This window comes from Peromyscus leucopus, chromosome 7 (genome assembly GCF_004664715.2).
Source record: "Peromyscus leucopus breed LL Stock chromosome 7, UCI_PerLeu_2.1, whole genome shotgun sequence".
In the NCBI taxonomy this organism is placed as follows: domain Eukaryota; kingdom Metazoa; phylum Chordata; class Mammalia; order Rodentia; family Cricetidae; genus Peromyscus; species Peromyscus leucopus.
The window spans coordinates 35138272-35143642 of NC_051069.1; the positions used below are offsets into that span (position 1 = coordinate 35138272).

The 5371-nt window shown below is 37.4% G+C and overlaps 1 pseudogene; it reads right to left on the bottom strand.

Annotated features, from left to right (window-relative positions):
- Positions 1-945: 945 nt before the first annotated feature.
- Positions 946-1890, bottom strand: LOC114684942 (annotated as a pseudogene).
- Positions 1891-5371: the final 3481 nt, after the last annotated feature.

Here is a 5371-nt window from a genome sequence, read left to right on the forward strand (position 1 = left end):
AATTACATAGATACTCAGTTTATATTTACTCTTCAATAAAATTAACCACTGTATATTATGAAAGTAAAATTATTAAAGGGAAAGAAATGACTACTAATAAATTAAGATTATATAATTTATTTGAGGACAAGACAAAATTCCTTTAGCAATGAGAAGTAAAATGGCTTAGTCAAATCCTTTCCAATGTAGACACAGCTTGTCTTTATATGGACATTCTGGCCCTCAAGTCCATTTATCCTAAATGACCACAGTTTCTGTTTCATTTTCAGTCTGTAAGCACTGGAATCAAAATAGACTCATTAAATCATCTTTACCAAAAAGGCTAAAGAGAAAAGACAAGAGTGAAAAAGGCTTTTCCCCTCCATATTTGAACATTTGGAGATTAAAAAGAGCCATTCAAAAAGAAATCGACACAGAGGGTTATTAACTGAATGAATGAGACAGTGTCTAAGACTACTGAAATCAGTATGTCACTGGCACATACTGAGTATAATATCATTCAATGCTTTGTATACTTAATTCCTGGTGATTTTTAAGGCTGGAGTATATCATACTGGTAGATTGATGCACAAATATGTTGTTCAGGTTTCAAAACTGAAAAAAGATACATATGATTTTTGAAAATTATGGAATAAACTATGCTCCCTAACCTTCACTGTCTTTAGTTTTGAATTTTCTTTGATAATTAAATTAATTTTGCAAATGTTAAGTAGTTTTAATTCCACACTATCCTCACCACTGGTTTTTGCTTTTCTATTTTTTGTTATGTTTTATTTTTAGGATTTTGATGTTATTTTAATTGTTACTGTCATTCAAGTTTTTGAAGACAGTGGGTCAAATCCAGGACCGCACACAAATAAACAAATGCTCTACAAATTAGCAACTCTTCCAGTCCTATACTTCACATGTCCTAAGATTTACTTACAGAACAAATACAGATTCTGCTTAGATAAATATCCTTTTCTTCAAAGTTTTTCTCAGTGCAATGTGGACATCCTTATTCCTTAAACTGTAGATGAAAGGATTCAGCATTGAGCCCATAATGGTATAAAAAATGGTAGCTACTTTATCATCATCCACAGATGAACTAGTCGGCTTAAGATACATGAATGATGAGGCTCCAAAGAAAAGAGAAACCGCTATTACATGGGAGCCACAGGTACTGAAGGCTTTTGACCTACCCTCTGCAGAATGGATGCCAAGAATGTTGAAGAGTATCAAGGTGTAAGAAATAAAGATAGTCATGGTGGGCACTATTACATTGATACTAACAACAATGAAAACCACCAGCTCATTGGTGGCAGTATTTGTGCAAGAGAGCTTCCGGAGAGGAACTATGTCACACACATAGTGATTGATGATGTTGCCATCACAGAAGGTCAGACTTAGTATGCTACCAGTATGGGCCATGGCTCCTGCAAACCCCATCACATACACACCCACAAGCATCAAATGGCAGGTCTGATGGGACATGGTCACCTGGTAAAGCAAGGGTTTACAGATGGCAGCATATCTGTCATAGGCCATGGCTGTCAAAATGTAGCATTCATCAATAACGAAGAAGCAGAAGAAAAAGAGTTGTGACATGCACTCAGCATGGGAGATGATGTTCTGCTTCACAAAACTCACCAGGATTTGAGGGTTTATGACAGAGGAGCAGCAGGAATCAATGAAGGCAAGGTTGAAGAGAAAGTAGTACATGGGGGTGTGCAGGTGAGGGTTCAAAACAATCAGAACCATCAAGCCCAGGTTCCCTACCATGGAGACCACATAGATTCCCAAAAAGAGGAAGAAGAGAGGCAGCTGGAGCTCTGGCTCTTGTGTCAAGCCCAGCAGGATGAACTCCTTCACTGAAGAATCATTTTCTGAGGCCATTCTTCTCTAGGTCATATCTGTGAGAGCAGTAAAAATCATAACATTAAAATAAAATCCCTGCCCTACCCCAACTACCTCATTAAAATAGGACTAAGAACAAAATTGAATGATAAAGTCAAGTTCGCACTTTTCTGTGATTTTGCTTTCTATATTTTATGGAAGTTCATGTACAGAAATAAACATAAACAAATGAAAGGCTATTTCCTTAGGAATAATATTTAGGGAACCAGTGACCATTTTTGGTTCTGAAACATCTCTGTGCTTCTGCTATCATGGAAACCACATCCCACTTAACGTTCAATGATAATCTCAAAAAGGAAGACACAAGGCACATCAAAAACTCAGCATGATTTAGAGAAAGAAAAACAAGCATGTATCCTATTCAATACTTACCCTTGTGCATAAGGAACTCATAAGTGAACTCACAGGCACTTCTCTACTCTCACAGATGAGCATGTAACCCAGTAAAGGTTCATAGCCCCAAATATATATATTTTAATTTATATATATTCTTTTCTGTTGTTACTACACTTGCCTTTCCAGTGATAAGGGAAATTAATTTTGGACAGCAAAGTTAGAGCCATCATTTCTGGAGATTAAGAAAAGCCATGATTGTTGATCATTATTTCCAGTGGTGACTTTTCCAAGGTTGTTCTCTCTATTCAAGAGGTTGTTAAATAACATCCACTGATGTCTAAAGAGCCAACTGATTAAAACTCAAGAGAGTTTTATGAAACTGTAATCTTAGGAACCTCATTAAAAATTGAAAAGTTTATGTTTCCTAGGTATTTTCCCCAAGAGATCATGCTTTATTGCCGTTGTACTTAGGGACTAGTTCAATAGTAATGACATTGGCTTATTGGAGGTATACAATTCCATTTTGTATTTATTGTTTGAAAATTTTATCCATATATACAATGTGTTTTCATCAAGTTCACCCTGCATCCTTCTGAAATCCCTCCCCCAATACCCTACCATTAATCTCATACAACTTCACCTTTTTTCCCATATTTTTTGAACCTACTGAGTTTGCTCAGCACTGCCAGTGTGTATATAAATGTAGGGATTTCTGTGTGAGTATAAGTATCCCCTCTGGGGCCCTATTCTTTAAACTGATGATGTTTTTCCCAGTGGCTACATAATAGACCATAGCTGAGATGGAATTTTATGATCATATCCTCCCTCAATGTATGTATTTTGTCATATTTGATTTTACACAGGTGTTATGCATACTTTGCAGCCACTGTGAGTTTATTTGAGAATTAATCATACTGTGTCTTGAAAACATTGCTTCAGTGAAGTTATCTATCACCTCTGGGCTTTACAATCTTTCCACCCCTAATTCCCTTATGACCACTTAGGCTTGGGAGAAGGGGTATGATGTGGAGGTCCCATATAGGATTCAGCACTCCCAGACTCTTATTCTCTGCCTATTTCCACATTATGAATGTCTGTGTTAATCACTATTGCTGAAAGAAGTATTTCTGATGAAGGTGGAGATGCACTAATCTATGGGTACACGTATAATAGAAATTTATTAGAAGTCAGTATAATTCTATATCCAAATAGAAAATCAGTACTTCCCTGGAACCTAAAACGTATCTAGTCTCTGTTAGTTTGCCCCATGAATTACACTAGGAATGAGTTCTGTCTGTGGGACAAGTCTAAAATCAAAAAAAAAAAAAAAAACTCAATGTTTTCTCCCACAAGACTTGTACCAATTGTGGAGGCATTTACCCACCAACCCCACAGTACCCCCAGAGTTTTCTTGAGTGTGAGCAGCAGGAAATATTAGATAGAAGGATTTATATTGTGAAGATAAACAGATAGAAAATAAAGGATAGCCTCAAGAGGGCCTGGAACCTATTCCAACGGGCCCAACTGTCCCTGTCCCAGGAAATTTATAGAGACACCAAGGGGTAGAGCAAAAGACCAACCCCCCCTCACCTCCCCCATATTCCCCACCCCATCCCTGGCACAGCCAAGTGCAGACCATTTCAGATACCTGTACTCAGGCCTGTGGCCCTAATCATCTTCTATACAGACCTGCTGGGTAAAGCCATGAGGAACCCGAAAACCGGCTCCCACAACCAATATAGCACTAGAGGGTGTTTTCTGCCAGGTCAGCAATTATTGTATCTCTCAGGATTCACAGCTATGTGTAATTGATTATTACAATTTCCCTGTGATAGCCTCCCTGGACTTTAAGCTCTATAGAAGCTAGAAAATAGTGATGGAGCTTCTAGGCAGATACAAGCTTTATTTTCCCCATGTTATGACTTGAATATATGGTATCTCAGCCATCAAATCTCACCATCATGTAATTGGCATAATCAAGAGCAGTGGCATTAGCCTGTAATATCAGGAGGTTCTAAGGAACACAAGTGGCAAACAACTCCAAAAATATAGCTCATTAATGAATCTCAGTTTTTCTTTGATAGCCCATGATGTCTAGGAGGAAGACTGTCTCCCAATTTTAGAGAAACACCATTTAAACCATCTTTATACATAAATATATCTTTAGAAGCTTATACAGTAGTAGGATTACAAATGACTTTCTCAAAGATCTCAATGTTAGTTATCTCTCCTCAAACTCCTCCGTCTATATTGCCCTCCCGTATCTTGTCCAACTCAATCCTCCTGCTCCATTATTCTCCATTCTTCCTTCATACCACCTGTGTTCCAGATTTACTCACATTTTTCCCTGTTAACTTGGGCACTTTCCAAATAGAAAACCAAGAAAACCTGTCCAATTATTAATGGGTTCACTATACTTTGCATCAGTAGACAAAATCCTATGTACCTGTTGATAATATCTTCTTTCATACATATCACACATATTTCTTCATCAAAGTCTGTGATGTCAAAGGAATTTTATCTGTTTTACTCACAGCTACTTCTGATGCACTTAAAACAATTAAACTTGATATAGGCCAGGGGTGTCTATAAAAATGTATAGACGCATGAATAAATGATCATCCTTTGCAGTTCTCTAAGAATATATACACGGGATATTGCTCACAAAGAAGTTTAAGATGTCAGTGCTCTTAAATATACACAAGAAGGTGGAGAGCAATGATATCCATAAAGAATGTACAGCCACAGACAATACCCAGAGGCCTTCAAGGTAATTCCAGATTGGAGTTACTAAGACAAGAAAAAAGAAAAAGAAAAAGTCATAGTTCTCATCCATGAATATCACCCTGCTTTTCTGAATAATACTGAGATTACCCCATATCTTTTTCCACACAATAGTTGCATAGACAGAGATAAGAGGAACATTTGTAAAAGTGTACAATAATAAGGTTTGAACTGCCAAAATCTATGTCCTGTTCTTTTTGTAATGGCATTGGGAGCCATTAAAAGGTTTTATTCTTTTGTGGCACAAACTGAAACATTAAAGGACTCAGAAAGATTGAGATGGCCTGAGAACACTAGGGAAATGACCAGCTCTAGAGAGGGGGAAGTAGCACCAGGTGCAGAGCAATAACAACAG